The sequence below is a fragment of the Vigna unguiculata genome, chromosome 7 (genome assembly GCF_004118075.2).
Source record: "Vigna unguiculata cultivar IT97K-499-35 chromosome 7, ASM411807v1, whole genome shotgun sequence".
Taxonomy (NCBI): Eukaryota; Viridiplantae; Streptophyta; class Magnoliopsida; order Fabales; family Fabaceae; genus Vigna; species Vigna unguiculata.
In genome coordinates this window covers 33,865,178-33,873,672 of record NC_040285.1, presented here as the reverse complement: position 1 = coordinate 33,873,672, position 8,495 = coordinate 33,865,178, and the positions used below count along the sequence as shown (strand labels likewise).

General features: G+C 31.1%; 1 long non-coding RNA gene across 2 annotated transcripts; it reads left to right on the top strand.

The window, feature by feature from the left end:
* Positions 1-2,251: 2,251 nt before the first annotated feature.
* LOC114189630 lies at positions 2,252-6,224 on the top strand. 2 transcript variants are annotated; one of them, XR_003605702.1, is made up of 2 exons: positions 2,252-3,442; positions 4,379-6,224. It is a non-coding gene; the product is annotated as an uncharacterized LOC114189630 (long non-coding RNA). The 2 variants fall into 2 exon arrangements; XR_003605701.1 differs by having other exon boundaries at positions 2,252-3,990.
* Positions 6,225-8,495: the final 2,271 nt, after the last annotated feature.

Genomic DNA, 8,495 nt, shown 5'->3' with positions numbered 1-8,495 from the left:
AAAAAATATTTCAAAAAAGTATAAAAGGAAAATAAATATTCAAATTAAAATATATTTTAAATGTTTGTTTACTTCAATTTTTTAAATTCTAATGAATTTCTTTTTTATACACTAATAAAAGTTATAATATATCACTTGATCAAAATGACACAAAGAACAAATATTCAAATTAAAATATATTTTAAATATTTGTTTACTTCAATTTTTTAAATTATAATGAATCTCTTTTTTATACACTAATAAAAAGTTATAATACATCACTTGATCAAAATAACACAAAAAACAAATAATAAACATAATAATAAAATTTTGACATAGATTTTGTATCTTTTGAACTTCAATATATGTTGCATAGTGACAAAAAAATATTCATAGAAATTACATTAAATTTTTATATTGTAGTAAATAAAAGTTATTTATACAATTAAAGTAAAAAAAATTACAGTATGATTAATAGTGAGTTATAAAATAACAAATAATTAGATAGAATATATCGAAATATTTTATTCTACATGATGAAAATAAACAATAAATAAAAATATTAAAAAACTAACAAATGTGTGTTTTAGAAATAATTTGAGAAACTATCGAAAGAAATCGCACAAAGAAAATCAAATGTATAATTAAGGTATGATAAAATGAAAAAAACCTTAGAGAACTAATTATTAAATTATGTTTGAAGTGGTTAAAAATAAATAGAAATATCATTAGTGACCAAAAAATTTATCATTAAATTACAAATAAATTAGTAATTAAATTGGTCACTAAATCAAGTACCGATTCGATCATTGAATCAGTCACTAATTTAGACAATAAATCAACTACTACCACCAATGACGAAAAATAGTGACTGATATGGGTTACTGACTAAATCAGTCACCATTTCATTTTTTCTTGTAGTGAATTATCATATACTATTCATAAATATCATTATATATATATATATATATATAATTTTAACCACTTCAAACAGAATTTAAAGTGAAACAATTACATTATGATATATTATTCTACATGATGAAAATAAAAACAATAAATAAAAATATTAAAAAACTAACAAATGTGTGTTTTAGAAATAATTTGAGAGACTATCGAAAAAAATCACACAAAGGAAATCAAATGTATAACTAAGGTATGATAAGACGAAAAATATCTCAGAGAACTAAGAAAACTTTTCAAATATCAACATATATACTTAATGGTTGAAAAATAACGAAAATTACTTTAATGAAACAAAAGAGTTCTTCAAATTAAACAAAAATTAATAATAATAATAATAATAAGTAAAGAATTTTTTTTATATTACCTTAAATTGAGAGTATAAACATTCTCATGTGAAAGGAAAATTTATAATAAATAAAAATATTAAAAAATAATATAAATATTCAAATGTAAGGCATAATTTTTTTTATTAACATACATTATTTTAACATAATTACATAAAGGTTATGATAAGATAAAAAACATATTGGAGATGAGAAATAAAAAATATATTGGAGATGAGAATGAGTTTAATGACAAATGAAATAATTAAAAGAAATAAAAAATAGAATATATATATATATATATATATATATATATATATATATATATATATATGGGTTACTTGATTAATTGTGAATATTTTGATAATTTAAACGAGAATGAAGATATGGCGGGGACGGGTATTATGGCGGGTATATGTACATCCCCATACCCATCTCCATACCCAACTGAAAAAGTCGGGGATTCCCCATACCCATACTCATACCCAGTCAATGCGGGGATTCCCCGTCAAAACGGGAACGGGTTCGGGCAATACCCACGGGGACGGGTTTATTTGCAATCTCTAATCACAGACCCATATAAAAAAATATGAGCATTTATTACAACATTAATTATTTTCATCTAAATGGACTTGAATTGACTTAAGCGTCATAGTTGCTTAATCGACAAATATTCTGAAGTTGATTGATTGATAGATAGACACATGGATGTGTAACGAACGATGCAAATTACTCGTACCAATTTTCGGTTTTACAATTTGAAATAAAAAATTTAATGTTAGAATCAACAAAATTTTGTTTTCAGATTAATTAAGTTGGATCAACGGAAACATGTAAAACATTTTCAACTTGACGGGTGTTTAAATAGCAATTTGAGGTAGCAATATCGGCCCCTACAGAGTCCATGAACAAATAAAAGCCCAAATCCAAAACGGCCCGAATACAAAGTTCACGCAGCCGAAGGATTAGTTTCCTGCGGTCAAAACTAGAAGCATTTGCGTCTTTTTCGTTGTGCTTTCTTCTGTGCTATTTTAATTTTTCGTCTTTTTTCACTCTTCAGTCCTTCCTTGATTCTTCAACGGAAGTCTCCTTTTGTTTTCTGTTGTTTAATATACTTGCACAACTCAAAATGTATTGAGCTGTTTTTCATTAGTTTTTGACTTGTCATTGGCTTTTTACCTAACCATCGCCACCGCCTCCTACATTTTTCTACATGCACACACGTGCGTGTATGTGTGTGGTTGTTTGTGAAGGCTTTTGATGAACGCCATTATCTTAAAACTGCATGATTTGTTCTTAAGCTATGGGATCTGAGGGCATTTTCACGCTTTTACCTCAGTTCACCGATTTTTTTTATCATAGATGCTTGTTCTGTTTGTATGAGCCTGATGATTGAGTAGCACTGTGTATGCTCTGTGATATCATCCAGTTAGATTTTCCTTTGCCGTCTTTGTTATTGTTCGGTGTTTTCTATATCTTTTGTACTTTCGTTTCTCGATGGCTTGCATTTTGGGAAACCCTATTAGTTTGACGCCAAAAATGCCAATTAAAACCGGTTAGATGGTTAAATTTGAAAGGATTTGTTAAGTATGAAGTGGAATGACCTAAATTTTGATCTAGGGTTTTCTGGTCTGAAAACACATTTACTGTTTCAACTGGTTTAATTGACATGCGGCTGCCTTTTATGCTACCCAATGACTGATAAATAATCTATTGAACGGCTACATGGTTTTGTTCGTAACTGGACCTGCACCATTCTCTTTCTCTTTTTCTCTCTTTCTGTCCCTCTACGTCAGTTTGCGTGCGTTCGTGCGCTCTATCTCTGAACTCAATTCATACACACACACACACACATATATATATATATATATATATACAAATTAGTTTGAGATGGTGCAAGAAGGCTGTGAACGGAGCCTGTTATAAAGCTGTAGATGATCTGTCTTTAGCTATGAGATCTGAGGGTTATGCGTTCTATTTGGCAATACTTGTTTTTCATTTTCTAAAGCAAATTTTTTATTGTTATTATTAGACATGTTAGCAGGCTTACACAATTTTTGATTAACATCTGAAATGCATTTGAAATAATCAGGAGAAAAGTGCCGAGGAGATGTATTTATGTAATTTCTTTTGTAATGAAGATCTCTTCACCCTGCTCAGTGATATCGAAATGACCAGTGAGCATTTGATTTGTTTTGTTCAAAACTGGATACGTGATTTTCCTTTTGTGTATTTGTAGATGATTCATGAGATTGTGAGATAGCCAAACTAATTCTTGAATTGTAAATTCTTGTTGTGCTGAACTGGACAATGAAAAATAACTTTAAATATATTACAAAGATGATGTACGGTGTTCAATTAAATTATTTTGAACTAGAAATACATTAAACAATTGAAACATAGTCTCGAAACAAATATGATATAGATATATAGTGTTCATCATAATATTTTAGTTGACAAGTAAGCGTTCTTGTCTCGTAATAAAATATTTTTCTTCTTTTTGGCTTTGGTTTCCCAGTCATTCCTATATATATATATATATATATATATATATATATTAATATTATAACATTTTTTTATAAAATCTTAGAACAGAGAGTATGATTCTAAGTTACCTGATTATTTTTTTCAAATAATCAGGGGAAAGGGCTGAGGAGATATAATATCCCATATTGTTTCAATTTCGATTCAGTTCTGCTCACAACTGCCTCTGTAAACGCTGTCCGTATGTCAGAAAAACTTAATCTTTTGCATAATGTTGACCACTGAATTGTTTTTCCAACTTTGCTCTGTTATCATAGTTTATGTTTAAATTACTTGTCATTCTTTTTTATAGATCCAAAACTATATTGCTATTTTAATGTGGTTCATCAAATTGTGTGCTTGCATACTTGCTTTTATGTTCATGTTATAAACACTTATCTCATGTCATTGTTTTGTCTTCCCGCATGCATTCATTGCAATTCTCTGTCCTGCCCAATGATGGACATTGAACGACTGCTCTGTTTTGTTCATAATCGGTCATGTGCCATTACCTCTATCTTTCTATCTATCTATTTATACTTCTATCTTTCTATCTATCTATTTATGTGTTTGTGGTTGGTGCATGTCAGATGTGAATGAAGCCTGTTCAGAAGTCATAGATGATTTTACTTAGCTATGCGGTCTGAGGGTTACGGACGGACTACTAATTTCCACTTCTGCCAAACATGATGTTGTAAAAGATCAACATTACGTATTTCAATATTTAAGGCATAAGTTATCAATATTGTGTTTTACATTTGCCATCAGTCAAACATTTTGTTGAATGAATGTGTGATAATATTTTATTTTAACTGTATTTCATAATCACTAGTGATTTTATTAAAGTATTGTTATAACTTGAACAAACTTATGGCCTACATTATAAATGTGCTTGAACATGGATATTTTTATCTTCAAAAAAGTATAAAAAGCTTCCTATTCCATGTAATACCAACTTTAATTGTTTTATATTAATTCAGTAGTCATAGAATCTTTGTTCGTTTTTATGGTCATACGAACAACCCAGGTCTTTTTCTTTTCTTTTTGTTCTGGATTAGCTTTATAACATTCGTTAGTTTATGATCTAAGCCATTCCTATGTTTATGAAGTCTTGCAATAAAATCTCTGTTCACTCTTTTTCTATAGCAAGCTTTGCTGTAAATCTTTTTCATTATCCACTATGTTGTGTTGAGGTTATATAATAGATTGTTCACCTGTGTTGATGTAATCCATCCTTGCTCACTTGTGTGTTGCCAGGAGGTTGTGGGCCATGTCTGCATTGCCTTGTCCTTGTATATTAAAGTTTGAAACTTCCTTCAGTAATATTAGATCTATTGAAGCATTTTATTTCTCATTCAACTGATTAAGTTGATAGTGTCATTTTAGTTTCATTTTGTCATGTACTTAAATAATTACTAGTCTCTTTAGTATCAATCATATTATTTTCATGAGCAAATCTGTCTTCCTCTTTTTTTCATTATCATAACCTTTGGTCGCCCAATGACGAATGTCCAGGTCGATAATTTTTGTTATAGTTGAGTGTCATTGTCATATTTCTTGTGATCGCGCAATGATGAATGCTTGCTGTGAGATATGGTACTTCGAATATTGTTCAAAGCCTTTCCATCTTTTCTGCTTTTCTTCCCACTGCCATCGCCTACTCTGCCACTGCTTCTCTTCTTTCTCTTCATTCCCTTTGTTGTTGTTGTTGCTGCTGCTGTTATTATTATTATTATTATTATTATTATTTAGTATTATTGCTGGCGGCAAGTAGAGATGATGGAGGTTGTGGGTTTTTAGTGCCAAGAATGGATGTTGAAAGGCTTTTATGCATGTTGAAAAAGTAGTACCAATTGGAGTTATCTGAGCGCAATCCTACTTTTATCTGTTATGCATTCTTAGTGTAATGGGTGTGGCATTGGTCAAATATTGCCCCTGAGGTTTAGATGATTTATAAATAGTTATGAGTTCCCTTGTTCTTCTTTATGCCTTTTTTTCCTGAACTTTTAACTGATTTGATTGTTCATGTGCATCGTGATGTCTTGTCAGTGATGTATTTTTTTTTTTTCTGAAGAGCTTCACATCTATATTGTGAATCTGTTTAGACGTGGTAAATTTTTAAAGTTATGTTCAGTGGTCGAGTTTGATTAGCGGCTATGGTGATTCTTGTGCCCTTTCATGTTCATTTGTATTGATCGATGAAGATATAAAATGATACAGTGCTTTTAACTCAACAATGTCCTTGTTGAAATAATATGGACCGGGAAAGGTGGTTTCGTTAATGAACTTCAGCAACAGATCCGGTTATCGCTTATTGTTAGTTGTGGCTATAGATTAGAATATAGATACTGTTAAATCTAGGATGCTAAAGAGATGTTTACTTTTCAGTGTTGTAATATTATTTTTAAAGAAACAGAAACAATAGCTGGTTAACTATTTTTCTTTTTTGTGGGTTCTCGTTTCTGTTAACCTTTCCTTAGGTTTTATATCAACAGTATTACAAATTTGATAATGATTTTAGTCTCCAATTAACTGTTTTTGATGGATGATAGAAATGACAGAATGTAGGTGGGTTGGAGAATGGAGGTGTTGCAATAAAGATTAAACTAACATACATTATGTTCGTAATAAATAGAAAGGCTACGACCGGCTTTATGTGAGAATTTAAGCGCTTCTTGACCTGTCTGAACTGAAGCATTGTGTCTCCTTGTTTGCTGGTCATTACTATGGATTTTTTTGGTCGCTTTTGAGTGCTTCAATTTCTGGAAACCATCAAAGTCAAAGGTCAAGGAGGGTTGCTATAACATAGGGATGCTAAAATTGAATATGCTGTCTTGTTGGAAAATTATACGTATTAGCACAAGTAATGGTAGTTGTAGGTATGAATCAAAAAAGAGAAAAGGTCGTAATAGCGAGACTCTTGTATTTCAAATCTAACAAGCCAATAACTGCTTATCGAGATAAATAAGCAGGAATTTGAATTCGTATATTTTGGTGGCTCCCTACTTTTATGGAAAAAAGGCTTCGTATAGTCATTCGTATTCAGAGCTTGTGTTCATTTCTGCATATTAATCCATACGTATAAACATTTACTAATGTCTATATTTCGTTTATTAAAAAAAATAATTTTTCAGAAACTACGAATATTACTTAGTATTAAAATTTAAAAGTATCTTAAGCTTTTTAATTCTCTTTATATTTTAAAAGACAATGTAATGTATATTATGATAGTACAACGCCAGACATACTTAAAATTAGAGTATTATAAGTTACCACGTCATTTTTTATTGTTTTTACCTCACAAATTTGTTCAATATATTATAGTTTTATTATGTATCTCTTCTTTCTTTCTTTTCTATACCCTTTTACAATTTAATAAATTATGTGTATATGTATATCTTAATTTTTTTGGGTCAATTAGATGGATATCTTACACAGAATAGCCAGAAACGGTGGCTAGTATATATTGCCAAATGTAAGAGGGAGCGAGACTCGTCCTTACGTCCTCCTGTTGTGTTTTTCAATATGATGAATGATTGGAATAAAGAAATAAAATAATTACTATTATAATTCCGAAAGTTGATATTTTTATTTTGAAGAGCTAACTATGCAAATTGGATTGATGAAAGCTACTATTTAACAAGAGTCATACATTACAGTAATTCTTAATGCTCTGAGTGAAAATAAAATTATATAATCTTTTATTTATTTCTTTAGTCAATAGAAAACATAATAAAATAAAAAGGGAACCATCCTATTGACTCAGGATGTCTTTTCTATTATTCTCGTACTCATTTAATCTGTGTTTTATCTTTGGGTTCATCACTAATTTTAATATTCTTCTTCTATCTTTTGCATTTTGAATATTAATTAAATAATTTTTTTATCACTAATTGTACTGTACGTCCATCGGTCAATCGGTTCTACCAGCAAATCGCGTAGCATCGACAAAAGACCATCGGTCGAATGGCTCATGAATAAACTGTAGGACCATCGGTCGAACGGTTCGTGAATAACCTGTAGGACCATCAGTCAAACGGTTAAGAAAATAAGTCAACAGCCAACCACGTTCGGGCCCATCGGTCCATCGGTAACACCTAATCGAGCGATCCTTAAATGACATATCGGTCGATCGGACAAACAAGAATAGAACCTAACCATAACAAATGACAAATTGATCAATTTCTTTAGACTTGTGTAATCCTCCACATGCGTCCGTCGGTCGATCAGGCATACACGAATCGTTCACTTGTTAAAAACAAACAGTATAACTAACCCAGTCAAGCGGCCATCAGTTGTACGGTCAAATAACCAGTCAATCGGGTTAATTAACATTAAACGAGTCAGTAATCTTGATTAAAGAGTCATTGGGCCATGATTAAGAAACCCTAATCACAGGCCCACACCGAAAACAATAAATAGGGCCCAAAGGTAGGTTGGTGAGGATCTTAATTTCGCATTTATTGCAGCAGATATATTGATACACTGATCGGTCTTTTACTGACTTAAGCATCGGAGCCCTTTAGACAGGTACCCCGATCGTCATCCCAGCCGATCGAGCTAAGGAGTGGATTTTCTCGGAGTTATCGTCGCAGTGGATAGTAGAGTAAGCTTGAAGAGATTCTTTAGTAGGCGCTTGGTCCCTACACCCGAAACATTTTGGCGCCCACCGTGGGGCCGAGCAGTCTTCTTTAAGAGAGTACCCTT